Here is a 16,701-nt window from a genome sequence, read left to right as displayed (position 1 = left end):
TGGCCAATTTCATGATATTGATTCTTCATATCCATGAGCATGGAATATTTTTTGATTTGTTTGTGTTTTCTCTTATTTCCTTGAGCAGAGGTTTGCAGTTCTGCTGGAAGAGGTCCTTCACATCCCTTGTAAGTTGGATTCCTAGGTATTTTATTCTCTTTGTAGCAATTGTGAATGGGAGTTCACTCATGATTTGGCTCTCTGTTTGTCTGTTATTGGTGTATAGAAATGCTTGTGATTTTTGCACAATTGATTTTGTATCTTGAGACTTTGCTGAAGTTGCTCATCAGCTTAAGGAGATTTGGGGCTGAGACAATGGGGTTTTCTAAATATACAATCATGTCATCTGCAAACAGAGACAATTTGATTTCCTCTCTTCCTATTTGAATACATTTTATTGATTTCTCTTGCCTGACTGCCCTGGCCAGAACTTCCAATACTATGTTGAATAGGAGTGGTGAGAGAGGGCATCCTTGTCTTGTGCCAGTTTTCAAAGGGAATGCTTCCAGTTTTTGCCCATTCAGTATGATATCGGCTGTGGGTTTGTCATAGATAGCTCTTATTATTTTGAGATGCATCCCATCAATACCTAGTTTATTGAGAGTTTTTAGCATGAAGGGTTGTTGAATTTTGTCAAAGGCTTTTTCTGCATCTATTGAGATAATCATGTGGTTTTGTCATTGGTTCTGTTTATGTGATGTATTAGTTTACTGATTTTTGTATGTTGAACCAGCCTTGCATCCCAGGGATGAAGCTGACTTGATCACGGTGGATAAGCTTTTTGATGCGGTTTGCCAGTATTTTATTGAGAATTTCTGCATCAATATTCATCAGGGATATTGGTCTAAAATTCTCTTTTTTTGTTGTGTCTCTGCCAGGCTTTGGTATCAGAATGATCCTGGCCTCATAAAATGAGTTAGGGAGGATTCTCTCTTTTTCTACTGACTGGAATAGTTTCAGAAGGAAGGAATGGTACAAGCTCCTCTTTGTACCTCTGGTAGAATTCGGCTGTGAATCCATCTGGTCCTGGAGTTTTTTTGATTGGTAGGCTATTAATTATTGCTTCAATTTCAGAGCCAATTATTGGTCTATTCAGAGATTCAACTTCTTCCTGGTTTAGTCTTGGGAGGGTGTATGTGTCCAGGAATTTACCCATTTCTTCTAGATTTTCTAGTTTATTTGCAAAGAGGTGCTTATAGTATTCTCTGATGGTAGTTGGTATTTCTGTGGGATCAGTGGTGATATCCCCTTTATCATTTTTTATTGTGTCGATTTGATTCTTCTCTCTTTTCTTCTTTATTAGTCTTGCTAGTAGTGGTCTATCAATTTTGTTGATCTTTTCAGTACTTTGGGAGGCCGAGGCAGGCAGATCATGAGGTCAGGAGATTGAGACCATCCTGCCTAACACAGTGAAACCCCATCTCTACTAAAAATACAAAAAAATTAGCCAGGCGTTATGGCAGGCACCTGTATTCCCAGCTACTCAGGAGGCTAAGGCAGGAGAATGGCATGAACCCAGGAAAAAAAAAAAAAAAAGTCTTTTTAGAGTATGTTGCAATCCTGTTTTTTTTTTTTTTGGTTTCCTTTTTGGTAGTTTCCTCCATTGTGTCTCTGCACATGAGATGGGTCTCCTGAATACAGCACACTGATTGGTCTTGACTCTATCCAATTTGCCAGTCTGTGTCTTTTAGTTGGTGCATTTAGCCCACTTACATTTAAGGTTAATATTGTTATGTGTGAATTTGATCCTGTCATTATGAGGCTAGCTGGTTGTTTTGCCCATTAGTTAATGCAGTTTCTTCATAGTGTCAATGTTCTTTAAAATTTGGAATGTTTTTGCAGTGGCTGGTACCAGTTGTTCCTTTCCATGTTTAGTGCTTCCTTGAGGAGCTCTTGTAAGGCAGATCTGGTGGTGACAAAATCCCTCAGCATTTGCTTGTCTGTAAAGGATTTTATTTCTCCTTTGCTTATGAAGCTTAGTTTGGCTGGATATGAAATTCTGGGTTGAAAATTATTTCCTTTGAGAACGTTGAATATTGGCCCCCACTCTCTTCTGGCTTGTAGGGTTTCTGCTGAGAGATCCACTGTCAGTCTGATGGGCTTCCCTTTGTGCGTAACTCGACCTTTCTCTCTCGCTGCCCTTAACATTTTTTCTTTCATTTCAACGTTGGTAAATCTGATGATTATGTGTCTTAGGGTTGCTCTTCTCGAGGAGTATCTTTGTTGTGTTCTCTGTATTTCCTGAATTTGAATGTTGGCCTGTCTTGCTAAGTTGGGAAAGTTCTCCTGGATATCCTGAAGATTGTTTTCCAACTCGGTTCCATTCTCCCTGTCACTTTCAGGTATACCAATCAAACATAGATTTGGTCTTTTCACATAGTCCCTTATTTCTTGGAGGTTTTGTTCATTCCTTTTTATTCTTTTTTTCTCTAATCTTGTCTCCTCTCTTTATTTCATTAAGTTGATCTTCAATCATTGATATCCTTTCTTCTGTTTGATCAATTTGGCTATTGATACTTCTGTATTCTTCACGAAGTTTGCCTGCAGTGTTTTTCAGCTCCATCAGGTCATTTATATTCTTCTACATTGGTTATTCTAGTTAGCAATTCGGCTAATCTTTTTTCAAGGTTCTTAGCTTCCTTGCATTGGGTTAGAACATGCTCCTGTAGCTCGGAGGAGTTTATTATTACCCACCTTCTGAAGCCTACTTCTGTCAGTTCATCAAACTCATTCTCCATCCAGTTTTGTTCCCTTGCTGGCGAGGAGTTGTGATCCTTTGAGGAGGAGAGGCATTCTGGTTTTTGGAATTTTCAGCCTTTTTGCACTGGTTTTTCCCTATCTTTGTGGATTTCTCTACCTTTGGTCTTTGATGTTGGTGACTTTCGGATGGGGTCTTTGTGTGGACATGCTAATCCTTTCTGTTTGTTTCTTTTCCTTCTAACAGTCAGGCCCCTCTGCTGCAGGTCTGCTGGAGTTTGCTGGAGGTCCACTCCCAATCCTGTTTGCTTGGGTATCACCAGTGGAGGCTGCAGAGCAGCAAAGATTGCTGCCTGTTCTTTCCTCTGGAAGCTTTGTCCCAGAAGGGCACCTGCCAGGTGCCAGCCAGAGCTCTCCTGTATGAGGTATCTGTCAGCCCCTACTGGGAGATGTCTCCCAGTCAGTATACACGGGGGTCAGGGACCCACTTGAGGAGGCAGTCTGACCATTAGAAGAGCTCCAACGCTGTGCTGAGAGGTCTGTTGGTGTCTTCAGAGTCGTCAGGCAGGGATGTTTAAGTCTGCTATAAGCCCCTGACTCGGGCTGATGCCTTTTTCACAGAGACACCCTGTCCAGAGAGGAGAAATATGGCAGTCTGATCACAGCAGCCTTGCTGAGCTGCAGTGGGCTCCACCAAGTTCGAACTTCCCACTGGCTTTGCTTACACTGTGACTGTAAACTGCCTACTCAAGCCTCGGCAATGGCAGACGCCCCTCCCCCCAACCAAGCTCGAATATCCCAGGTGCATCTCAGATTGCTGCTGTGCTGGCAGCAAGAATTCCAAGCCAGTGAATGTTAGTTTCCTGGGCCCTGTGGGGGAGGGACCTGCCATGCCAGACCACTTGGCTTCCTGGCTTCGGTATCCCTTTCCAGGGGAGTGAACGGTTCTGTCTCACTGGTGTTCCAGGAGCCACTGGGGTATGGAAAAAAAAAAAAAAAGAGCTCCTGCAGTTAGTTCAGTGGGGCAAGCGCAGTATCTGTGCTGGAGTTCCTCAGGCTTGCCCTGTTTCGGCTCTCCCTCCCACTGTCCAACCAGTCCCAATGAGATGAACTGGGGACCTCAGTTGGAAATGCAGAAATCACCTGCCTTCTGTGTTGATCTCACTGGGAGCTGCAAACTAGAGCTATTCCTATTCGGCCATCTTGAATCCTCCTGCCATCACTATTTTAATAAGCCCTCTTGTGATTCTGATGCACGGATACATTTAAGAAACACTGAAATCAACTATGTAAAGGCATCTCCTTTTTTCTATCTCCTAGAACGGCCTGGGAAGGATATGTCTACACTACAGAGGGCTAATCTCCAGTATCAAGTACAAAGCTGACAGATATAAAGACAATATATAGGCATCTGATTTGTCCATGCCTCTTATTTCCTCTTGAAATCATTCAAAATCCCTGTTAGGTGGTAGAACCAGGACAATTATGAGGTCAAAATTCTTGAGCAGACTCTAATATTAAGAAGGCTGTTTCTGTCATAGAATAATACACAGCCATAAAAAACTGAAATTATGCCTTTTGCGGCAACATGGATGCAGCTGGAAGCCATTATTCTAAGAGAATTAATGTAGGTACAGAAAACCAAATACTTTATGTTCTCACTTATAAGTGGTAGCTAAATATTGAGCACACATGAACGCAAAGAAGAGAATAACAGACACCAGGGCCTACTTGAGGGGGAAGGGTGGGAGGAGGGTGAGGGTCGAAAACAACACCAACTAGATACTATGCTATCTGGGTGATGAAATCATTTATACACCAAACCCCAGCGAAATGCAATTTACCCATGTAACAAACCTGCACATGTACCCCTGTATGTAAAATAAAAGTTGAGAAAACAAAAAGAAGCTGGTTTCTTTCTAGAGCATTAACTTTCACTTTCAAGTATTCAAAGTAATCATTTTATTCTTACCACACCTACCTACTTTATCTACTATTATTAAAATAGTAGGATATTATTTTTTTCTGGTAAATTTCAGTCTGTTTAATTAAAACATAATGCAAAATGATTTTAGAAAGTTTCTGTCATTGTTGGAAGTTCAAATATAACTTGAGAATAAAATAGCTCAAGGGGACATTTGAGCTTTAGGTTTTAGGGCAGTTAATTGTGGATAATAATAGCTAACACTTATTGAGTGATAGCTATCAGTCAGATGCTGTTCAGAGGCTCGTATATGTATAGTCTTGGTTAATCTTCATAAACAACATATGGAATATTATTATTCTTATTTTTACATGAGAAAACTGAGGCACCCAAAGGTTATATAGTTTTCTTATGGTCATAAAACTACTAAGTGAGAGAGACATGTTTATGATGGAGGCAATCTGCCCGCACAGCTCAAACTCTTAACAATGACAATGGACTACTTGCCATATGTGAGCAAGAGCTGACAAGTAAAAGGTGGAAAACTCTATGAGATTATTTGATAAATGGAAAGTAGTTTATGAAAATACATTTGGTTCTTAAAGGAAAAACACTTTTGATATGATACAGACACGAGAATATTGACTGTAATTTGAGAAAACTTTGTGATTCTCTATCAAAATCAGTATAAAAAGCCAATTAATGTATTAAAGCAAAAAAAGTAATATTTAGGATGGTATAATAACTAATTAACTTTTTAAAAAACTTGAGGCATTCCATACAAATTAATATTCAAAATGTTATAAATTATAGCCATTTATGATGACAATCTTTCAAAATCAGATTACAAATATACGTGTGTGTGTATATATAGACACAAAAAATATATACACTTTTTTTCAGAATAATTTAAATATAAATCAGACTGTTTTTGTTATTGAGAGTTGACATCATAAAAATTGGTTCTGATGCAGTAAGTTCTTATACGGGTTGGAAAACATAAGACACATTTGTCCAGTAATAAGTGGTATCTGGCTCATAGTCGACCATATATATATTAGGCATAAGATTGAAGTTGTGTTTTGGGATCAAATCATAGAGTGCTGTTGTGTAACTTAAAGACCTTGAATTTTATTAGGCATGTAATGAGATACAGAATCTATTATTATTTTTAAATCAGGAATTGTATAATCAATGATAACTTTCAGAAAGAACAATGTGTAAGAAGGACAAAAGCAAAAAAAAAATAGACACAGAAATAAATTGTGAAGTTATTTAAATTTTCTAGGTTAGAAACAATGGAGATTTAAAGTAGAGTGTTTCAAATGGAGTTTAAAGGAGGAGTCAGAAATAAGGGGCATTTCGGTATCAGAATCAACACCAGGTGAGAATGAGAGAAGGGATAAGTCAGGGATGATTGTAAGACTTTAAGCCTTTAAGTGATCGATGAACAGTGGCATCGTTAATAAGAAACACTAAAATAAAAGCTCTCCAGCCTACCTCCACCACTGCAGTCACCGCTAAGACAACTGATTCCACTTCTGACAGTGACAAGATGGGATGTGATTTCTATAAAATCTCTTTCAGCTCAAAAAGTCCATAATGTTATAAAAATACATTTGAAACTAAAAGTAACAGAGGCATCTTATCAGGTATATAATGAATATCTAGAGATAGGTGTTAGTAACAGGTTGGAAAATGCCCCAAAATGAAATTCTAACATGTTTATGTAATATTTATGAAGACACACACACACACACACACACACACACACACACACACACTAAATATGAGATAATTGATTCAACTCTTGTTCTATGTCTCTTTCAGCAATTTGAAGACCTCTAATTCACTAGCAACAATGATATCACTTTTATGTTACTGAGCATGAGTAACATTGTAAGGTTTAAGTTTAAGACTTGGGTTATGATTTCCAGAAGCTCAGCTGACAGCCTTCCTTAAGAACTGAGGAAAAATTCTGCCTCGTGGTAATCAAAACCTTTTCTTCTAACTTCTCAAGAATAGCTTTAATTAACTCTTTCTTTTGCACCTACATTGGGTAATGTGGTCTTTGCAATCAGTGTCTCAGATAAGGAACATAGTTCAGAGAAAAGAATCTGGCTCGAAGTCCAGATGTACCAAAGTATTGTTCTTTCCTAACCACTCAATCTCCTGCTGCTTAACTTTTTAAACTCTCTTCCAAATTTACATAATAGAGAAAATGATAACTTTGGAGAACACTCATGTTTTTGCCTGTGGTATAAAAAGAAATCTCAGGTTATGAGGCTAAGGTTTGCATAAGTACACTACCTAGCACTGTGATTCTATTACCTTTATTTTCTCCTTCTTCAAACAACTCTAAATATTTCTGCCAGAGCAATTTTTCTTTTACTATATCATTTTCTGGCCCAAGAATTGTCAGTGTTTTTCTGATTCTATATGGACCATTTTCAGACTCTTAGTTGGCGTTCACTGTCACCCAGTATTTGATCCCACTCAAATTATGCCACCTTCTCTCATTTTGATTTTGACCTGCTCTCCAGTATACACTCTTTCCCACCAACACAGGCCATTCTCAACTGCCTGAACAGTTTTCTGTGTTCGTCTCTCTGTCTAGAATGACCCTTTCTTCCTCCTTCTCCCTAAATCCTACAAGTTTTTAGAAGTGCTGCTCTAGGTCCCTCTCTTCTAAGACTCCTTTTCTGGTCTAAGTGACCTCCATCTTCCCTGGAGCTCTGCTGAACATCTCATAAACTTAAAAACATTCATACTTAACTCTACCATTTGTTTCACCATCTCAATTCTATCACTCTAACTAGTTTTTTTTATCCAGAGTAATAGGTGATACATCACCTTCTTCATTTAACAACTTTAGTCAGTATTTGGCCATGTGATGGGGACATACTCTGATCTATCCATATGGGTTTTCTTAAAAACTCCCATCTTGTTTATGATTATTGAGTGCAGTATCATCTACCCAAATGTGTCTGTTTGTTTAACGGGTTGATTTAAATAATGGTCATTTTGTTCATTTTAAACAAATGTTGAGATATCTACTACATTGTAAACATTGTAATAAATATAGAGAGTTAAACATAATGCTACAAAATAAACCACCAGAAAATCTCAGTGGTATACAAAAATAAGCATTTATATCTGTACCACAGATGTCTTCACATCATCTCAGGTTTAGTCATCTAGGCTAGGCTCAGCTGTGTTTGGCCCCAATGTCTGAGGTTGTTCTAGGTCTGCTGTAAGTGTTATTCATTATCCTTGGATCAGAGGAAGTGCAAAGTGGTGCTGCCAATGGAAAAAGATGGAGAAGAAGAGCACAAAGTCAATCATACATGCTCATTTCAAGTGATCACTCATATCTTGTCCATTAACATTATGTTCGTGAAAACAAGTGATTGTGGCCAATCACCAAGTCAGTGGAGGTAAAGGAAGCCATGACAATGGTATGAGGATGAGTATGTAAATAACTACTACATGGAACTGATAAATTGGAAACAATAATTCACTCTATCACAAGAAGGTAGACATACAAATTTGACTTTTTGTTGGTGGTGCTATCTTGAAGCTTGTATTCTCTTTAGAGAAACTGGTAAGCTAAAAAGTGATTACAACTTAGTAATATAAGTGAAACATGTAAGATCCTTTTCACACTAGCCTAAAGTAGTATATATCCGCAAGATGTAGAATAGGTATTAGCTGATATTGATGCTTTGTGGTTATTGAACACAGGTTAGATATTCATGAAAGCAGAGAAGTGGTAAGCAGCCATAATTAGAAAGGAGGTCATTGAAAGATTAGAAGAAGCCATCTAAGACATTATTTTTTATTTTTTACCACATATATATGAGTCACTGAAATAGAAGAGAAAGGTGCTCTGAACCTGTTAAAAAAGTATTACAGAAAAGAAACCAAATCCAATAGTTTTATCTCTATACCCAAAATGGAGGTTAAAAGTTACACTAAAAAGAACACTATTGCACCAAAGAAAGCATCCCATCATATTCTGTCAGACACGTTAGACGAGGAGGATGTGAGTGTCACCATGGGGACAGGAGAGAAGCTGAGACTCTCGGCACATACAATATTGCCTGGTAGTAAGACACGAGAGGCTTCTAATGCCAAGCAGCAGAAGGAAAAAAATAAAATAAAATGAAAACGAAGTGAAGGAAAGAAACAAAAGGCAGAGAGGTTCGCTTTGGAAAACGGATCGACAAGTTCTGTTCCTCAGAGAGTGGGGAGGATGACAGGGACTCCACGGGGAGCTCCAGCTGCCTCAAGGGGTCCCCGCTGGTGTTGAAGGACCCCTCACTGTTCATCTGCCTGTCCGCTTCCTCCAACTCTCCTCACGGGAGCTCTGCCACCCAGAAGCAGAACCCCAACCACAAGGACTAGCACACCAAGCACTGGCATTCAGACAACTGGAAAACCATTTCTCTCTGGCTTGGTCAGAGGTCAGTTCCTTATCAGACTCCACAAGAAGGAGACTGACAAGTGAGTCTGATTACTCCTCTGAGGGCTCCAGTGTGGAATCGCTGAAGCCAGTGAGGAAGAAGCAGGAACACAGGAAGCTGGGCAGGCTGCAGGGCTCCTGTCAGAGAAGAGAAGCCCCTTCCTCTCCAGCACAGAGGGCACCATCCTCAAGCTGGACAAGGAGGGGAAAGTTGTCAAAAAACATAAAACAAAACACAAACACAAAAACAAGGAGAAGGAACAGTGTTCTATCATCCAAGAGCTGAAATTGAAATGTTTTACGTATGAATATGAGAACTACAAGCAAAAGTCAGATAAGGCTATACTTTTAGAGAATGACATTTCCACTGAAAATAAGTTAAAAGTGTTAAAGCATGATTGAGACCACTTTAAAAAAGAAGAGAAACTTAGCAAAATGAAATCAGAAGAGAAAGAATGGCTCTTTAAAAATGAGATCATTAAGGTCTCCAAAGATGAAAAATCACTGAAGAGAATCAAAGACATGAACAAGGACATCAGCAGATCTTTCCAAGAAGAGAAAAACTGTTCGAATAAAGCAGAAAAGGAGAAATCTCTGAAGGAAAAGTCTTCGAAAGAAGAAAAACTAAGACTGTACAAAGAGGAGAGAAAGAAGAAGTCAAAAGACCGGCCCTCAAAATTAGAGAAAAAGAATGATTTGAAACAGGACAACATTTCAAAAGAGGAGAAGACTTTTAAAGAAGATAAAGAAAAACTCAAAAAAGAAAAGGTTTATAGGGAAAATTCTGCTTTTGATGAATATTTTAACAAAAATCAGTTTCTGGAGAATGAAGACACCAAATTTAGCCTTTCTGACATCAGTGAGATCGGTGTTTTTTTGACTTGTCCGATTCATCCTTTGATTTCAAAGTGGGGGACAGCTGAGACTCTGCAGTGACAGACTACAGGGACTTGAAGAATGACTCTGTGGCCAAGCTGATCTTGGAAACAGTGAAGGAGGACAGCCATGAGAGGAAGCATGACAGCAGGGCCCAGGAGAAGCGAGACTATAGACAGCTCTTCTTCTGAAAGGACAGGGACTATTTGGATAAAAACTCTGAGAAAAGACCAGACTGAAAAGCATAAAGTGTCCCCGGCTACCTTTCGGAAAATGACAAGAAGAAGCGAGAGAGTCCACAGAGGCCAGGCAGGACAGAAAGGACACCCTCCACAGCTCCAAGGAGCGCAGGGACAGCAGGGCCAAGCCAGAGGAGGCACACCGCACACCGGGAGGAGCTGAAGGAATGTGGCTGCCAGAATGTCTTCAAGGAAAAGTCTGACTGCGACTTTGGGAAGGGTCTGGAGCCGTGGAACCGCACCACCAGAGAAGAAGGACAGCCTTGATAAGGAAAGGAAAGAGAAAACAAAACCAGAAAAATACAAACAGAAGTCCAGTAACAAGGACAAAAGTGAGAAATCTATCCTGAAAAAATGTCAGAAGGACAAAGAATTTGATAAATGTTTTAAAGAGAAAAAAGATACCAAGGAAAAAACATAAAGACACACATGGCAAAGACAAAAAAAGGAAAGCGTCTCTTGACCAAGGGAAAGAGAAAAAGGAGAAGACTTTCCCTGGGATTATCTCAGAAGACTTCTCTGAAAAAAAAAAAAAAAAAATGACAACAAAGGCAAAGAGAAAAGCTGGTACATCACAGATGTATTCACAGAAGAGAGTAAAGATGACAAAGATGACTACATGGGGAGTGGGTTCAAGATTGGAGAGGCCAGCGACTTGCAGAGGGTGGATGGCCTCCAGGAAAAGGAGGAAGGGCGGGAGGCCTATGACTCTGACAGACACAGGAAGTCATCTTCTGACGAGCAGCACCCGGAGAGGCAAAAGGACAAGGAGCCCAAAGACAAGAGAAAGGACACAGGGGCTGCCGATGGGGTGACAGACAAAAAAGAGAAAGTCCTTGAAAAGCAAAAGAAGAAGAAAGATAAAGAGTACCAGAAAAGTATAAGGACAGGAAGGAAAGAGCTTCAGTGGACTCCACGCAAGATAAGAAAAATAAACAGAAGCTCCCTGAGAAGGCTGAAACGAAACACTCTGCTGAAGACAAGGCTAACAGCAAACACAAAGAGAAGTCAAATAAAGAATATTCCAAGGAGACGAAGTCCTTGAGAAGTGCTGACATGGAAAAAAGCCTGCTTGAAAAGTTGGAAGAAGAAGCTCTCCATGAGTACAGAGAAGACTCCAATGATAAAATCAGTGAGGTCTCCTCTGACAGCTTCACGGACTAAGGGCAGGAGCCAGGGCTGACTGCCTTCCTGGAGGTGTCTCTCAGGCAGCCACCCGTGTAGGAGGAGGCCAGGGAGAGCGCCTGCCTCCCGGAGAAGCTGAAAGAGAAGGAGAGGTACAGACACTCCTCATTCTCATCCAGGTAGAGCCACTACTGAGTGAGAGAAACAGCCAAGAAAGAAAAGGCTGAGAAGAAAGAGAAGGGCAGAGATTACAAGGAGGGCGGCACCAGATAGGACTCCGGCCAGTATGAAAAGGACTTCCTGGAGGTGGTTGCTTATGGAGTTTCTTACAACATGAAAGCTGACATAGAAGATGGGCTAGATAAAACCATTGAATTATTTTCTACTGAAAAGAAAGAAAAAAATGATTCGGAGAGAGAAACTTCCGAGATAATAGAAAAGGAACTAAGGCCTTATGGATCTAGTACCATCAACATCCTAAAAGTGGAGAATAAGAGAGAGAAACAAAGGGACAGACGAGAAGAAGAGGGACTGGAACAGGCATGCAGACTGGCTCCTGCAGTATCACAGGGACGGAGCAGAAGCCCACTGCCAGGGACAAGGACAGCCCTCCTCGCACACTCAAAGACAAGTCCAGGGATGAGGACCCAAGGCTCAGGGAGGCCAAACTGAAGGAGAAATTCAAGGACAGTGCAGAGAAGAAAAGGGCGACTCTGTGAAGATGAGCAACGGGGATGATAAAGTATCGCCGTCCAAAGACCCAGGCAAGATGCTAGGCCCAGGGAAAAGCTCCTGGGGGACAGCGACCTGATGATGACCAGCTTCTAGAGGATGTTCTCCCAGAAGGACCTGGAGATCCAGGAGCGCCACAAGGGGCACAAGGAGAGGATGAAGCAGATGGAGAAGCTGAGGCACCAGTCCAGAGACCCCAACCTCAAGGAGAGGGCGAAGCCAGCAGACGACGGGCGGAAGAAGGGTCTGTACATTCCTGCCAAGAAACCTTTGGGGCTGGACCCTCCCTTTAAAGACAGAAAGCTCAAGGAGTTGACTCCTATTTCACCTGCTGCCGAAAATAATCTACACCCGGGATCAGGTGCAGACTCCGAAGACTGGTTCGCATGAAAGAGGTCCTGCCTGCATCTCCTAGGCCTGACCAGAGCTGACCCACTGTCGTGCCCACTCCTACGTCGGTGCTGTCCTGCCCCAGCTACGAGGAGGTGATGCACACGCCCAGGACCCCGTCCTGCAGCACCAATGACTACACGGACCTTGTGTTCGACTGCGCCCACTCCCAGCACTCCACGCCCGTGCCCACTGCTCCCTCCAGCGCCTGCCCCCCTCCTTTTTTGACAGGTTCTCCGCGGCATCAAGTGGGCTTTTGGAAAACGCCAGCCAGGGTCCTGCCAAGCCTCTCTCCATAAACCTTTACCTCTAGGTCTCTGCTGATATTAGGAGGACTCCCTAGGAGGAATTCAGCGTGGAAGACAAGCTCCTCAGGCAGCAGAGCCTTCCTGCCACCTCCAGCTACGACTTTCCCCTGCCGCACTAGAGGGAAGACAGGGCGCCCCTGCCCCCGGTTCCCGTGGAGAAGTTTGCTTGCTTGTCCCCAGGGTAATATTCCACAGACTATGGCCTCTCCTTGCCCAAAGTCGACGCTCTGCCATTGTCACTGTCACCCCGTCTCCAGAGGGCGTCTTCCCAAATTTACAAGCAAAACCTTCCCCTTCCCCCAGAGATAAGCTGCTGGTTCCTTCCCTCGAAGGGGCCATTCCCCCGCACCTGGACGCCACCGAGGACCAGCAGGCTCCAGCCCCCATCATCCCCCCGGAGCCCAGCTACCTGGAGCCGCTGGACGAGGATCAGCACCGTCATCACCTAGGAGCCTGTCGAGTGGGCCCGCCCCGCCGAGCAGGCCCTTGCTTCCAGCCTGATCGGGAGTGCCTCTGAAAACCCTGTCAGCTGGCCTGTGGGCTCAGACCTCCTGCTGAAGTCTCCACAGAGATTCCCTGAGTCCCCAGAATATTTCTGCTCCGCGGACTCCCTCCACTCCGCAGCCCCAGGGCCCTTTAGCGCCTCAGAGGTGCCATACCCGCCCCCTTTCCGCCTCTCTCTCCCCGAACACTCTGCCCATCGCTGAGCCAGGACTGGAGGACGTCAAAGACGGAGTGGAAGCCATCCCCGCCACCATTTCTACCTCAGAGGCGGCTCCTTAAGCCCCTCCCTCCGGGCTGGAATCCTTCTTCAGCAACTGCAAGTCACTTCCGGAAGCTCCGCTGGACATGGGCCCTGAGGCCCATAACCACTGTGGCTCAGGTGGAGGCTCTGGAACCCCTGGTAAATAGCCTCCTGGACAACAGCCACAGCCTGTCTACCCTCCGCCAGGTGGAGCCAATGCCCTGGGCAGACGCCTTCGCCGGCCCCGAGGATGACCTGGACCTGGGGTCCTTCTCACTGCCGGAGCTTCCGTTGCAGACTAAAGATGTCCCAGATGTTGAAACAGAACCCGTAGAAGAAAGTCTTGCTCCTTCAGAAAAGATCCCTCCAGGAGCCCATGTGGTCGTAAGGGTGGGGATATTTCTGCTTTAGCGGCTGAGGAGCAGCTGTCACTGCCTCCGGACCAGGCCTCCACCCAGCTTCCCACAGAGCTCGAGCCTGAGCCCTCAGAGGAGCCAAAGTTGGACGTGGCTCTAGAAGCTACGGAGGCAGATGCGGTGCCAGAAGAGAGGGCCTCTGGGGATCTGGATTCCAGCATGGAGCCCACACCCATTCCGCCTGAACAGTGCCAACTGGGGAGTGGAGACCAGGGGGCCGAGGCTGAACCCCCCCCACCCCCCGCCGCATCCCTCTGTGCCCCGGACGCCCCCTGCCCCCCATGGACACTGTGGCACAAGCCCAGGCTGCGGACAGTGCTGGCCTCCATGACAACACTGAGGCCTCCCGTGCTGCCACCCCAGCCGAAGACCCTCCCTGTGGCATCCACCCAGAAGCCACAGAATCAGAACCAAAATCCACGGCCAAAGCCCCGAAAGCCCCCAGAGTGGGGTAGATCCCTCAGTGCATCACCAGGAACCGGCAGATGCTCGTGAACGAGAGCAAGTAGGGCACACCTCACTCCAAGGAGTGTGCCCCAGGCCCGCGGCTCGGAGGAGGACTATGCCCAGCCCAGCATCCGCGCAAACGCCACTTCCAGCACTCCACTCAGCAGCTGAACACGTCCACGCAGCAGACGCGGGAGGTGATCCAGCAGACGCTGGCCACCATCATGGACGCCATCAAGCTGGACGCCATCGAGCCCTACCGCAGCGACGGGGCCAACCCCTACCTTCGAATTCCTGCAGATCAGGAAGAAGATCGAGGAGAAGCGCAACATTCTGTGCTGCATCACGCCACAGGCGCCCCAGTTGTTCGCCGAATAGGTGACCTACACAGACTCCTATCTCCTGGACGGCAAGTCGCTCAGCAAGCTCCACATGCCCGTGATCGCACCCCCTCCCTCGCTGGCGGAGTCCCTGAACGAGCTGTTCAGGCAGCAGGAGGCGGTCCAGGAAAAGCTGCGTCTACAGCACAGCATCGAGCAGTAGAAGCCGATATGTCCTATAAGCAGGAGATTCTGCAGGTCCACTGCAGGGCAGCCAGGACCATCGCCAACCAGGCAGTGCCATTCAGCACCTGCATGATGCTGCTGGACTCTGAGGTTTAAAATATGCCCCTAGAGAGCCAGCGCGACGAGAACGAGTCAGTGCGCGACCCGCTCAACACCCGCCAGTTCATCTGGCTCCATGACTTGGACCACAAGTACAACCGCATGAAGACCTGCTCACGTGGCAGCAGCACGAGGCAGCGGCCCTGAACGCCGTGCAGAGGATGGAGTGGCAGCTGAAAATGCAGAAGCTGGACCCCGCCGGGCACTAGTTCCTGTGCGTGAACGAGGTGCCCTCCTTCTATGTGCCCACGGTCGACGTCAACGACGACTTTATGTTGTTGCCGGCATGACACCGCGGGATGACTGCAGGATGTAGGCGAGGGCTGCATGGCTACTGCTGAGCCCCGGGGGCCGAGGAGGGAGCGCCACGTCCACCCGGGCGGGGAGAGACCCCGAGAGAGACGCCACAGCGTCTCGGTCCCTTCCAGACTGATCTAGACGTCGAGGAGGTGAAACACGTCTCGTCTACCAGCTGCCGCGGTGGGGGCAAAGCCCCCAGAGCCTCACTGGCCCCGGCGGGACGAGAAGACCATGCAGGGGGCACACATGGCAGCTTCTGTCTGAAAATGGTAACCTTCGGACCCTTTTCTCCAGCCAACTGCAGAGGCATTTCAGGAGTTGGAGGATGGAGTGGATTTTTAATTTTTTTTTTCCATTCTGATCAACTAAAGAAAATAAAATTAAGGTGTCCATGTCTCACAAACAGTGACCTCCAGGTCAGAGGGGAAGGAGTGCCGTCCCAGCCATGGTCCTGTTGCCACAGAGCTGCAAAGGCCTCAGACTGGGCTTAGAACCTGGTGCAGAGCAGGGCGTTGGCTGTGCCACCTGCCCAGGCAGAAGGACACAGAACCAGGACCCCCATATTGTTTTTAATGGAGTCAAATCCACATGGTTCGTATCTTTTTTCTTTTAATATTGGGCATTTTGTTTCTCTTTCTGAGAACATAACTTGAAACACTACAGAGCCAATAATCATATAAAAAGTGTATCTGCAAATGCTGTATAGTTTTCTATAAATTCACAATGTACTTTTGCTGCCTTCTAGATGATTTAGTTTGCAACACATTACTGCACAGTTGTAAATAACTTCTGTACTGTAACATCACTTTCAGGTATGTGTAAAGGAATAAATTAATTTTTTAAAAAGCTAGACATGTAGCAGGAGCCTCCAGTACAGTTTGTAAGATGCTAAACTCCTGGAAGTAACTCATTTGATGTTAGAAATTGTTTAATTTGTATTTTCTCCCCCTTATAACTCAATACATAGCTACTACTACAACTGAAATTGCCACATGATGCTCACACACACATATACGCACACACACAGCCCATAGATAGGAGGAGTTCTGAGTTGGTCATTGGCAGAACAGCATTATCAGGAGCATAAAATTGAGACAGCACACTGAGTAAAACTTTTAGAGTTACAAAGGATTTATAAAGGGGAAAACCCATTCAGCTGTTGGGTCAGATAATTCTCTGAAAGAGAGGTCCAGGGAAAATGTGGTGGTGAGTAGAAAGCTAAGCCTAATTCAGCTCTTTGTGTCATAAAGGAGAGGTCCTGTTAATCATTTCCTGGTGTTACAGTGAGAATGAAGAAGGATCAAACAGAAAAGATTAAGCATAAGTGTGAGAAAAATGTGTCAATAATTAAGTCAACCTGTTTGCTATACCC

At 44.5% G+C, this 16,701-nt stretch overlaps 1 pseudogene; it reads left to right on the top strand.

Annotated features, from left to right (window-relative positions):
- The first annotated feature begins 3,457 nt into the window (after window positions 1–3,457).
- LOC116484191 (ankyrin repeat domain-containing protein 11-like) lies at window positions 3,458–15,319 on the top strand (annotated as a pseudogene).
- The last annotated feature ends 1,382 nt before the right edge of the window (window positions 15,320–16,701 follow it).

The sequence above is a fragment of the Hylobates moloch genome, unplaced genomic scaffold (genome assembly GCF_009828535.3).
Source record: "Hylobates moloch isolate HMO894 unplaced genomic scaffold, HMol_V3 SCAFFOLD_15, whole genome shotgun sequence".
In the NCBI taxonomy this organism is placed as follows: Eukaryota; Metazoa; Chordata; class Mammalia; order Primates; family Hylobatidae; genus Hylobates; species Hylobates moloch.
Note: the sequence above shows the minus strand (reverse complement) of the source record. Positions and strands in the feature narration are given on the sequence as shown.